Consider the following 14,443-nt stretch of genomic DNA (forward strand, 5'->3'; position numbering starts at 1 on the left):
CCCTATGATAGATTAAATCAAAAGATGAATTAAGTGATATACATTATAAATATATCAATATTACATGCCTCACTACTCCCACATCGTCTAAAGATGTTATTGTTTGAGTATATGCTGAGGATGGATCAATCCATTTATGGCCCTTGGAAATCTAACTGCAATTGTTTTAAATTATTGTACCCGCCAAGACCCAACTGTACTGTCAAAGGAAGGAATGATATAATTTAAATGGGATTGTGGAAATACTCATGAAGGTTAATCCAATTGATAATTTATTTATTTACTTATTTATTTACAGTATTTATATTCCACCATTCTTTCTCACCCCGCAGGGGACTTAGGGTGGATTGCAATGAACATATTTATGGCAAACATTCAATGCCATGAGACAAAAAACATACAGTATAGACACACACAGAGGCAATTTAACATTTCCAGCTTCCTGAGAGTATGCTCGATTCCGTCCACAGGGGGAGCTGTTGCTTCATCATCCACGAGTGACACCGAGTGCTGTACTTCCTCATTCCTTTCCACATGCTGCTAGCAGTTTTATGGTGTTGTAAATTAGTTAAATTAGCCTCCCACATAAAGCGTACCTAAATTTCCTTGTTGACAGATGCAACTGTCTTTCGGGGCTGCAAGGGTCAACAGCAAGCCGGGGCTATTAATGGTCGGAGGCTTAACCCGACCCGGGCTTCGAACTCATGACCTCTCGTCAGTAGTGATTTATTGAAGCTGGTTACTAACCAGCTACACCACAGCCCGGCCCAATTACTATAGCAATATGGAACCTCCATTTGCAGGCAGTGTTTCTCAACCTGAGGGTTGGGACCCCTGGGGGGGGGGTCGCGAGGGGGGTTTCAAGAGGGGTTGCCATGAGAAAGACCATGAGAAAACATGTATTTCTTATGGTCTTAGGAACCCAAATCCCTCCAGTATTTTCTGTTCATCATGGTGGTTCTGTGTGGTCCAATTCTATCATTGGTGGGGTTCAAGGGGCTCTTTGATTGTAGATGAACTATAAATCCCAGCAACTACAACTCCCAAATGTTTCTCCAAATTCCACCAGTGTTCACATTTGGGCATAGTGAGGTCCATCATTGTTTGGTGTCCGCAGTGCTCTCTGGATGTAGGATGTGTCTAGGCAACAACAGCCAGGCTACCTCTATGCACATACCTTCACTGATTGACTTTGCAGCTGCAAAGCTACTCAATGCTATTTAAGCTTGCTAATTGCAACATTTACACTTGATTCAAACAGACAAAGGTTATTTTTCACAACCTGGATATTCCATATACACTCCACTTGCCTCGCTGCCAAAAAAAACCCTCTGAAGATGCCAGCTACAGATGCAGGGAAAACATCAGGAGATAATGCTACTGGAATGTGGGCATACAACCCGAAAAACTCACAGTACCCAGCAATTCCAGCCATGAAAGCCTTTGACGATACAGTTCACATTGTGCCACATCACTGGCCATCCTAGCTACAACTTGAAGTAGCTGAAGTCCAAACATTTGGAGGGGACCAAATACTCCACATTTTGTACTAATGGAAAATAATTCTATTTTATTTACAGTATTTATATTCCGCCCTTCTCACCCCGAAGGGGACTCAGGGTGGATCACATTTTATACATATAAGGCAAACATTCAATGCCATATAACATAGAACTGAGACAGAGACAGACGCAGAGGCAATTAAACCTTCTCCAGCTTCCAGGATATGCTCGATTCCGGCCACAGGGGGAGCAGCTGCTTCATCATCCACCGTGATGGCAACTTCCTCATTCCAGCGGCGGCTGGGTGATTTTTATGGTGTCATAAATTAGCCTCCTCACATATAAGTGGTACCTAAATTTCTTACTTGATAGATGCAACTATCTTGATTAGGTCAACAAGTAGTGGCTATATTTTTATTTTAATTGTCGGGTGCTCACCCCAACACAGGCTGGCCTTGAACTCATAACCTCTTGGTCAGAGTGATTTATTGCAGCTGGCTGCTAACCAGCCTGCGCCACAGCCCGGCTGTAGTGTTTGTTTTTTAACCCACACCCTCTACCTGCTGCATCCATCTGTGACATATCCCATACTGCTAAGGCAAAACGATTGGACATAACCTGAGGAATGCCAAGCTCATTTAATTTGCATGCGATTTAAATCTTTCCAGCTCAGTCATACCAATGCACAATAGGATATGCTTGACATAGCCTTTTCTATGATGCCGAGCTGAATATTCTAAAAATCTAATCAGGTGTTTAACTACAGAAGTTAGATGACTCTGGAGACAGGAAAACGCTCGTGCTGGGGCTTTAGGAACTCATGTTGTTGCATGAAATTACAATCTTTTGCAGAACTAAAGTGCCACCTGGTCTCTGCGCAGACAGTCACCTTCCTTACAAGTGAAATCTTTTCTCAACAAGTCCCTTGGCCTGATCCAAGCAGTCGCCGGCTTTTGAAGCCTTCTCTCACGGCAGGGGTGGGCTGCCGAGAAGAAGACAATGCTGGGGACCCCATCCAGCTGTTCTTTGAGCCACTCGTTTCTCCGTCCTCTCTCTAGATCAAATATGGTTGGGGAAGATTATTTCAAACAAAGCTGGAGACTGGTGACAGGGTGCAGAAGGCACCGCGCTGAACTCCAGCTTAGTTCTCTCGCAGCCGACTAGTCACAAAAGAGAGCAACTCCTCTGCTTGCCAATCCAAATGACATTTATAAATGAGCAAAGCTGTCAGGCTCTGCAACTCTGGGGAAAGAAAATAGTGGACCACGGCAGAAGTTGGTAGGCAGTGATATTTGATTATCACATTGTCAGAGTTTGTTACTGGAGATCCAGATCGCCATCCAGATTATCTCCAGGGAAGATCAAATGTCCTCTGTTCATTTTTGGTGCTATTCTATAGATATGCTCAGTCCTTTGTCCCGTTTCCCCCCTGAATGCTGAATCTTATGAGAAGTGTTTCATATGGTTTCAGAATGAAAATGTGCCCATTTTGGTAAAGCTTTCGGTTTCTTCAATTAATAATAATAATAATAACCTGCTTTGATTGAAGTCAAAAATCAGAAACTCCTCAAAGCACAGCAGACAAAAAACCAGTACAAGAAAACCGCACTACAAACTAGAGCTGACAGCTGGCACAACAAAACATTGCATGGAAAGTTCCTTGACAAAATGGAAGGAAAAGCTGATAAGGAGAAGACCTGGCTCTGGCTCACGAATGGGACCCTGAAGAAGGAGACAGAAGGCCTGATCCTTGCAGCCCAGGAGCAAGACATCAGGACAAAGGCAATGAAGGCCAAGATCGAAAAATCAGCTGATGACCCAAAATGCAGACTGTGCAAGGAAACCGACAAAATCATTGATCATATCCTCAGCTGCTGTAAGAAAATCGCACAGACAGACTACAAACAGAGGCACAACTATGTGGCCCAAATGATTCATTGGAACTTATGCCTCAAGTACCACCTCCCAGCAGGAAAGAACTGGTGGGATCACAAACCTGCAAAAGTATTGGAGAATGAGCACACAAAGATACTGTGGGACTTCTGAATCCAGACTGACAAAGTTCTGGAACAAAACACACCAGACATCACAGTTGTGGAAAAGAAGAAGGTTTGGATCATTGATGTCGCCATCCCAGGTGACAGTCGCATTGACGAAAAACAACAGGAAAAACTCAGCCGCTATTAGGACCTCAAGATTGAACTGCAAAGACTCTGGCAGAAACCAGTGCAGGTGGTCCCGGTGGTGATGGGCACACTGGGTGCCGTGCCAAGAGATCTCAGCTGGCATTTGGAAACAATAGACATTGACAAAATTACAATCTGCCAACTGCAAAAGGCCACCCTACTGGGATCTGCGCGCATCATCCGAAAGTACATCACACAGTCCTAGACACTTGGGAAGGGTTCGACTTGTGACTCTATGATACGAAATCCAGCATGTCTATCTTGTTTGCTGTGTCATAATATAATAAATATAATAATGCTTTATTTATAACCTGCTCCCATCTCCCGAGAGACTCAGAGGTGTTCACATGGGGACCAAGCCCAATCAACAAATAAAACAATACTGTGACATAATATATAATTTAAACAATAACATTAAAATAAAAGATAAAGGTATAGCTTTCCACTGATATTAAGTCCAGTCGTGTCCGACTCTGGGAGTTGCGGTGCTCATCTCCATTTCTAAGCCAAAGAGCCAGTGTTGTCCGTAGACACCTCCAAGGTCATGTGGCCACTGGCATGACTGCATGGAGCGCCATTACCTTCCCGCTAGAGCGATACCTATTGATCTACTCACATTTCCATTTTTTCGAACTGCTAGGTTGGCAGAAGCTGGGGCTAACAGCGGGTGCTTACTCCGCTCCCTGGATTCGAACCTGCAACCTGTCGGTCTGCAAGTTCAGCAGCTCAGAGCTTTAACACACTGCGCCACCAGGGGCCCCTCTTCAGTTAAAATAATAATAATAATAGCTTTTATCTCCCCGAGGGAACTTGGAGTGGTTCATATGGGGACCAAGACTGATCAACAGATAAAACAATATGATGACAGATTATATAATTAAAACAATAACAGTAAAATAACATTCATAAAATACATAATGAGTATCATGACTCAGTTCATTCACATGGCATATCTTCTTTCCTCCTTTCTTTGCCCCCAGTGGTGCAGAGGATTAAACCGCTGAGCTGCTGAACTTGCGGCAGTTCGAATCCAGGGAGTGGGGTGAGCTCCCACGGTTAGCCCCAGCTTCTGCCAACCTAGCAGTTCGAAAACATACAAATGTGAGTAATTCAATATTACTCTGCTTCGGTGGGAAGGTAAAGGCGCTCCATGCAGTCATGCCGGCCACATGACCTTGGAGGTGTCTACGGACAACGCCGGCTCTTTGGCTTAGAAATGGAGATGAGCACCAACCCCCAGAGTCGGACATAACTGGACTTAATGTCAAGGGAAAAGCTTTACCTTTACCTATCCATTAAAGTGCAAGTTTGCAAGAGTAGAGATACAACAATGAAGGAAATATTGGAAAGATATGAAGAATTAGAGCCCAATTACATCATTGTTTACCATGACTTGAGAAGAAATGCTAGCTTAAGCGATGGAAGATGTTTGTTTTTCATTGCACATTACTTTTCACATTTGAGTATCATGTATTTGACTTGGGTTTTTTTTCTTATGTTTAGTTACTAGAAAGTAAACATAGGCCTAGCTTGCAGGTTCTGATTTCAAAAATACATGTTTGTGGGAGGAAAAATCACACATAAATACACACACACATTTCCCATAGCTTCTAGTTTGGTTTTTAGCATAAATCTGTTGCAGTTTCTGAGTAAAAATTTCATTCCTTCATGACAGATGTCACAGATTGAATCCAGCATAGAATAGGTCTCTTGAAATCAATGGGAATACATTTTATTTTAATTGTTTTCGGAGAAAATCATGTCTTTTTCTCTAACAGCACGCCAAGCATTTGGGGTTATAATGACAGCATATTGCTAGTCATCAATTGGTTCAGCTCTTGGGAAGAGACGTTGCATATTAATAGGATGGATAGATGGATAAATAACAAAACTGCATTTATTTCAGTGATTGTGGGAATATCATACCTGTTAATTACAATTAAAATTCTTTTTTATTTTTTAAATAGTTCTTTATTAGAGATTTTTCATACAATTTTTATTAAAAAAATAGAGAGAAAGGGTGTTAGGAGAGGGGGGAATTGTGAAAAGGGTCCGGGGGGGGATAGGGAGAGAAAGCCAGAAAAAGCATATTGTAGGATATCAGAAGGGAAGTAAAAAAGGAGGAGAGAAAAAAATATAGAAAAGAAAAATTGGAGTGAGGATAAAGAATAAAAAAGTATATAAAAGTCTGGATCTTCCAAGTCTCTTCCGGTGGAGTATTTTTCATTTGTTGTTTTTTCTTTCTCAATCTTCATTCAGTTCTTCTTGCTTCTTTGAACATATTTATATTTGAGCCTACATAGATATATACAAATCTATATTTATATCTATCTATATATATTTTTCTGATGGGTTAATCTTTCTTATAGTTTTTTAGGTATATTATCTTCTTCTCTGTTCTTTATCTTTATTTTTCTCTTTTCTATTTATATAATTTTCTATTTGTTGCCAATTTGTCTCTTTTCTTGGCTTTCCCTGCTGTTTGGCCATTAGAAAAGTTAGTCTATCCATGCTTTTTATTTCTGAGACTTTAATTATATAATCTATTTCCCTAGGAATTTCTTTTTGTCTCCAATGTTTCCCATAAATAATTCTGGCTGCAGTTGTTAAGTATGTTAGTATGCCTAATAAGTATGTTTCGGGTGATTTATTAAATCTTTTATCTAAGATCTTTTGTATATTTTCATGAATTATTGCCCAAATTTTTTTTTGCTTTCCTGCATTTCCACCAAATGTGAAAATATGTGCCCTCTTCCTCTCCACACTTCCAACGTTTTATATTCATACTTCTATTTATCAATCCTAATTTTTTTGGTGTTATATGCCACCTATAGAGCATCTTCATCCAGTTCTCTTTTAAATCGTAAGAATATGTGAATTTTAATTTTCTGTTCCAGCACGCCTCCCATTCGTCTAATCGTATCACCCTCCCGATATTATTCGCCCATTTGGTCATACATTCTTTGACTGTTTCTGGCTCTGTGTCCCATTCCAGAAGTATTTTATATATTTTCGAAATTGTTTTTCTTTCCGTTTCAAAGATTTTGTCCCATCGATTATTTTTTTCCATAAACCCCGATATTTTGTCTTTTTTAAAGAATTCTTTTAACTGGCCGTATTGTAGCCATGATTCTTGCTGTATTGAATTCTTTCCCATTTCCCCCTGAAATGCACGTTAAAGAAAAGTTGATGACCCAATGCCTTGGAGGAAAATTATCTATTCATAATTCATCTCGAAATCCCAATGTTATCTATATTTGGAATTGGCCAGAAGCTTGGTTTCGGTGACATATTTTGCACACACATAACACTGCTGCTGCACTAAGGTTACTTTGCTCGATGGCTACACGGGCAAAATAGCAAATTGACTTGCATGGTTCGGGTTTTGTAAGATTTGCTCCACAGCTTGCACTCTGCTGCCTTTCAGCTGCTCCGCTCAACTGCTCATTTACCTCTCAGGCCTTTTGTGCCGCCAGAAACGGAATAAGCCCCCAAAAGAGACAAATGCGCACAATGCTCCAAATGACTTCCCAGAGAGAACCGCTGAAGCAAGAATGTTCAACTTGTAGCTCGCGCTATAATGGGGAGCGAGGCGACATGATAGATATACGAATGCAAACCAGCTGTTACCATCTATTATTTGGCTCCCTGATTCTAAACACCCTTTACCGGGAGAGAAATCCCATTGATTTCACTGAAGCATGTCTTTTTTGAAAAGCATACTTATATTCCAAATTAGATGTGCTCCCTGAATAAGAATCATTTGTGAGTTGTAAATTGCTACGTGAGGGGTGGGGGAGTGCACAAAAAATACTACCGTGTTTCCCCAAAAATAAGACTGTGTCTTATATTAATTTTTGCTCCCAAAGATGCGCTAGGTCTTATTTTCAGGGGATGTCTTATTTTTCCATGAAGAAGAATTCACATTTATTGTCGAACAAAAAAATGAACATTTATTATATACTGTACAGTAGTTGTCATCACAAACCAGCATAAGCAGACAAACTGAATCCTATCAAGAATTTCTTGTTACTACCATTATTTCCATGTACAATTGGTATGTACATTTACTAATCCTGCATACTCTGGTGTTCTGTTTGGCAGGCATGCTTCCAAACACAAACTTTGCTAGGTCTTACTTTCAGGGGAGGCCTTATATTTAGCAATTCAGCAAAACTTCTATTAGGTCTTATTTTCTGGGGATGTCTTATTTTAGGGGAAACAGGGTAATAATGATGATGATGGTGATGATGATGATGATGATGATGTTGTTGACCGGCTATATCTGGCTAGAAGATCAGGGGGCAGAGGACTCTTACAAGTAAAACAAGCAGTCAAAGAAGAAGAACATGACCTGGCAGAATATGTAAAGCAAAGTGAAGAACCTGCTTTGATTGAAGTCAAAAATCAGAAACTCCTCAAAGCACAGCAGACAAAAAACCAGTACAAGAAAACCGCACTACAAACTAGAGCTGACAGTGGGCACAACAAAACATTGCATGGAAAGTTCCTTGACAAAATTGAAGGAAAAGCTGATAAGGAGAAGACCTGGCTCTGGCTCACAAATGGGACCCTGAAGAAGGAAGGAGACAGAAGGCCTGATCCTTGCAGCCCAGGAACAAGCCATCAGAACAAATGCAATTAAGGCCAAGATCGAAAAATCAGCTGATGACCCAAAATGCAGACTGTGCAAGGAAGCTGACGAAACCATTGATCATATCCTCAGCTGCTGTAAGAAAATTGCACAGACAGACTACAAACAGAGGCACAACTATGTGGCCCAAATGATCCATTGGAACTTATGCCTCAAGTACCACCTCCCAGCAGCAAAGAACTGGTGGGATCACAAACCAGCAAAGATTGTGGAAAATGAGCACGCAAAGATACTGTGTGACTTCCGAATCCAGACTGACAAAGTTCTGGAACACAACACACCAGACATCACAGTTGTGGAAAAGAAAAAGGTTTGGATCATTGATGTTGCCATCCCAGGTGACAGTCGCATTGACGAAAAACAACAGGAAAAACTCAGCCGCTATCAGGACCTCAAGATTGAACTGCAAAGACTCTGGCAGAAACCAGTGCAGGTGGTCCCGGTGGTGATGGGCACACTGGGTGCTGTGCCAAAAGATCTCAGCTTGAATAAGCGAATATCTTGGATAATAAGGAGGGATTAAGGAAAAGCCTATTAAACATCAAATTAGGTTATGATTTTACAAATTAAGCACCAAAACATCATGTTATACAACAAATTTGACAGAAAAAGTAGTTCAATACGCAGTAATGTTATGTTGTAATTACTGTATTTACGCATTTAGCACCAAAATATCACGATATATTGAAAACATTGACTACAAAAATGGCTTGGATAATCCATAGGCTTGGATAAGCGAGGCTTGGATAAGTGAGAGTCTACTGTATGTTACTTTTAAATAAGTTTCAAACTGCATTATATATTATACGAGGGCTATCCAGAAAGTAGATTACATTTTGGAATTAAAAATGAACAAAGTACAGTAGAGTCTCACTTATCCAAGCTAAACGGGCCGGCAGAAGCTTGGATAAGCGAATATCTAGGATAATAAGGAGGGATTAAGGAAAAGCCTATTAAACATCAAATTAGGTTACTAATTTATTTTTTACGAATTTAGCACCAAAATATCACAATATATTGACATTGACTACAAAAATGGCTTGGATCATCCAGAGGCTTGGATAAGCGAGGCTTGGATAAGTGAGACTTTGCTGTAGTACTCCACAGGTAAATATCAAGTAATTGAAATCAGATTCATTAGAAAAATAGTTAACAATAAAAATAATAATTTCCTTAAACTTGCAATGTCATGGGTTCATTCCTAGGGGGGAGGTGCATTTTATTTTCATGTTTTTTTAATAGTTATTATTGAGATCTTCACAATTTTAATCATTTTTATTTGATTTTTTGTGTCTGTTTGATCCCTCGGCCTGTTCTTTTGTGCGTCTTTAAGCTAAACCTGCTCCTAACTGCAGAAATAAAAACAAAGCAGCTCTGCCCAGAGATTTTTCTCACAAAATGTGGAATATACAAGGAAGGGAAGAGAGAAAGCATTGCTCCGTCTCTCACTCTTGCGCTGGAGGTAAGAACTCTCAGGAGGGTTGAAGAGTCTTCAACAAGCTGTCTCACTGTGCTGAGACCACCAGTCTTGTCCAAAACCAATCTCGCCGACAATGAGATTTATTCCCATCTCTATTCCGCGCTCAAAAGGAGCTTGTTGTGTTCTGTCATTGAGTCCTGTACACTTTAGAACATGCAAGACAAATCGAAAAGACACCAGCACAGTCTCTGAGCAGAACACCTTCCTGGTGACCCAGGCTACAAGGAAACTTTCCTTTAAAAGCAAAGTTTGGAATCTCACCATTTGAAGGCAGTTTTTATCAATCGCAGATATGTGTCCTTGTTAGAAGACAATATTCAGAGTTGGCCACGCAGCAAAACACAAGATCCAAAACTCACAAGCAATAATATCTTCATTGCGACAACTCCAAAGCACAAAATACATTATATGACTCCAAGTATATCTAATCTAAATCTAATCTAATCTAATTCTATTCTAATTCTAATTCAAAATCTATATATATAAAAGAGTGATGGCATCACAGCAGCAGACAAAACAACAAATGTAAACACTCCACAACTTCGAAAATTGACAGCACAACCCCTCATCCATGCCTCTAGGTTGATACAACAAAAATAAAAGAAAAATAAAGCCCTAATTAGAGGGAGAGGAATAATTGTTTTTATCCAATTGCTGCCAGTTAGAAGGCTAAGCTCCGCTCACTTGGTCTCCTAGCAACCCACTCAGCCCAGGGGACCCTTTACCTTAACCACCACCAATTCCTCAATACGTTATTCCCATACTACCATACTTCGCCACAGCAACGCGTGGCCAGGCACAGCTAGTCTATAATAAAAGCATTTAATGAATAAGTACTGTATTGACATGGTCTGGACTTAGGCTTATGTGCAATGGTTCTTTGGAAGAATGGTAATAAGTAACAACAGTAGATTCTCACTTATCCAACATAAACGGGCCGGCAGAACGTTGGATAAGCAAATACGTTGGATAATAAGGAGGCATTAAGGAAAATCCTATTAAACATCAAATTAGGTTATGATTTTACAAATTAAGAACCAAAACATCATATTATACAACAAATTGGACAGAAAAAGTAGTTCAATATGCAGTAATGCTATGTAGTAATTACTGTACAGTAGAGTCTCACTTATCCAAGCTAAACAGGCCGACAGAAGCTTGGATAAGCGAATATCTTGGATAATAAGGAGAGATTAAGAAAAAGCCTATTAAACATCAAATTAGGTTATGATTTTACAAATTAAGCACCAAAACATCATGTTATACAACAAATTTGACAGAAAAAGCAGTTCAATACGCAGTAATGCTACGTAGTAATTACTGTATTTACGAATTTAGCACCAAAATATCACGATATATTGAAAACATTGACTACAAAAATGGCTTGGATTATCCAGAGGCTTGGATAAGCGAGGCTTGGATTAGTGAGACTCTACTGTATTTACAAATTTAGCACCAAAATATCATGATATATTGAAAACATTAAATACAAAAATGTGTTGGATAATCCAGAACGTTGGATAAGTGAATGTTTGATAAGTGAGACTCTACTGTATACCTAAATCTATATCTAATCTAATCTAAATCTAATCTAATCTAATTCTATTCTATTCTAATTCTAATTCAAAATCCATAAAAATCCATTTAATGAATAAGTACTGTATTGACATGGTCTGGACTTAGGTTTATGTGCAATGGTTCCTTGGAAGAATGGTAATAAGTAACTATATGTTTTAAGCTTGATTATTGTATTTTATGGATTATTGTAAATATTCGCTTATCCAACATATTCGCTTATCCAACTTTCTGCCGGCCCGTTTATGTTGGATAAGTGAGACTCTACTGTACCATTATTTTGGAGAGGACTGTGTGTCAACTTTCAAAACTCCCTGAAAGCTCCTTGGCCATTTGTTTTGGAAGGCAACAATAAAAGCCCTCGATGCTAATATAAAAATGAATTTAATAAGGTAGTTAGGAGAAAAGAAGTGGATCAGGATGTCACGCTAATAGCTGGCACTCTTGGCCTTCATGGCATCTAAAGGTTTTCTCTGTTTTCCTTAATGTGCAAGAAAGGTTTCCAAAGTGAATTGTGATTAAAGCCGAGAACAAACAACCATCTCTCTGGGTGAGGCAGCTTCTTTGACACGATAGCCTTGGCGCCTTACCAAAATGATTTCGAAAATAAAAGGATCTAAAATATGAAATAAGAAAAAGTTGATCATTGTGACATCAAAGAAGGAAGACGTTCCTGTTTCACCAGGTCTTTTCATTATCTAAAATAATGGCCAGCAAGCTATTTTTGAGAGAAGCAAAGCAGACTGTGAAGGTGCAGCTTGCGGAGACGCCCCTCGCCTTCTGAAGAATAATTGCTGTCAGTTTCTCGTTTCACATGTAGTCATTTGTACTCCATGTTAAATGTAGCATGGAGTATTCTCTTTTAATTTAGTATTTATGGGGAAGTTTATTGGAGAACTTTCTCTGCTGTGTCCATAGACAAGGAGCTATGATGCGCTTGCTCGAAACTGGATCTGATCCATTGCCGGTACCTCTAAAACCTGCTCTGAAAGGGATCGCTGGCTTTTCAGCATTTTTTCTGCAACCCGTGTGATTGTTGTGGAATGAAATTGAGGTAGTGGTCCTTCCTAACCTACCCCTCGGCTGAATTTGGACAAAACAAGGAATTATTATTATTATTATTGACACAATGACATAGTCTGCAACAGCAAACAAGATAGATATGCTGGATTTCGTATCACAAAATCACAAGTCGAACGCTTCCCAAATGTTTAGGACTGTATGATTTATTATTATTATTATTATTATTATTATTATTATTATTATTATTATTTTATTATGACACAGCAAACAAGATAGATATGCTGGATTTCGTATCACAAAATCACAAGTCGAACACTTCCCAAATGTTTAGGACTGTATGATTTATTATTATTATTATTATTATTATTATTATTATTATTATTATTATTATTATTTTATTGTATGACATAGCATACAAGATAAATATGCTGGATTTCGTATCACAAAATCACAAGTCGAACACTTCCCAAGTGTCTAGGACTGTGTGATGTATTTTCGGATGATGTGTGCAGATCCCAATAGGGTGGCCTTTTGCAGTTGGCGGATCATAATTTTGTCAATGTCTATTGTTTCCAAATGCCGGCTGAGATCTTTTGACACAGCACCCAATGTGCCGATCACCACCAGGACCACCTGCACTGGTTTCTGCCAGAGTCTTTGAAGTTCAATCTTGAGGTCCTGATAGCGGTTGAGTTTTTCCTGTTGCTTTTCATCAATGCGACTGTCACCTGGGATGGCAACATCAATGATCCAAACCTTTTTCTTTTCCACAACTGTGATGTCTGGTGTGTTGTGTTCCAGAACTTTGTCAGTCTGGATTCGGAAGTCCCACAGTATCTTTGCGTGCTCATTTTCCAAGACTTTTGCAGGTTTGTGATCCCACCAGTTCTTTGCTGCTGGGAGATGGTACTTGAGGCATAAATTCCAATGAATCATTTGGGCCACATAGTTGTGCCTCTGTTTGTAGTCTGTCTGTGCAATTTTCTTACAGTAGCTGAGGATATGATCAATGGTTTCCTCTTCCTTGCAGAGTCTGCATTTTGGGTCATCAGCTGATTTTTCGATCTTGGCCTGAATTGCCTTTGTCCTGATGGCTTGCTCCTGGGCTGCAAGGATCAGGCCTTCTGTCTCCTTCTTCAGGGTCCCATTCGTGAGCCAGAGCCAGTTCTTCTCCTTATCAGCTTTTCCTTCAATTTTGTCAAGGAACTTTCCATGCAATGTTTTGTTGTGCCAGCTGTCAGCTCTAGTTTGTAGTGCGGTTTTCTTGTACTGGTTTTTTGTCTGCTGTGCTTTGAGGAGTTTCTGATTTTTGACTTCAATCAAAACAGGTTCTTCACTTTGCTTTACATATTCTGCCAGGACATGTTCTTCTTCTTTGATGGCTTGTTTGACTTGCAAGAGTCCTCTGCCCCCTGATCTTCTGGGCAGATATAGCCGGTCAACATCACTGCGAGGGTGCAGTGAATGATGAATGGTCATGAGTTTTCTTGTTTTTCTGTCCAAATTGTCCAGTTCCGCCTGTGTACAGTTTATGATGCCAGCAGTATATCTTATGATGATGATGATGATGATGATGATGATTAGCATTATTAACTGCATTTCTATACCACCTTTCTAACCCCTGGGGGGACTCAAAGTGGTTTACAAGATAATAAATGGAAGAATTCAGTGCCCCTGCAGGCAACCAAGGAGTTGTTGTTGTTTTTGTTATTATTATTATTATCATCATCATCCTAATTAACTGCATTTCTATATCTATATCTTTATATAACTGTTCGATGTAAGTTAATAATAGTTCGATGTAAGTTAATAATTTTTAACTGTTTTATAGTGCATTGTACAATTTTTATATATGTGTGTTATTGTAAGCCACCCTGAGTCCCCTGTTGGGTGAGAAGGGCGGGATATAAATATTGTAATAAATAATAAAATAAATAATAAATAACTGCAGTTTCTCAAGTCGCTCCTGACACAAAAAAAATTTCTATATCGCTTTTTTTTAAAACCTGGGGGGACTCAAAGC

The sequence above is a fragment of the Anolis carolinensis genome, unplaced genomic scaffold (assembly GCF_035594765.1).
Source record: "Anolis carolinensis isolate JA03-04 unplaced genomic scaffold, rAnoCar3.1.pri scaffold_12, whole genome shotgun sequence".
Lineage (NCBI taxonomy): Eukaryota > Metazoa > Chordata > Lepidosauria > Squamata > Dactyloidae > Anolis > Anolis carolinensis.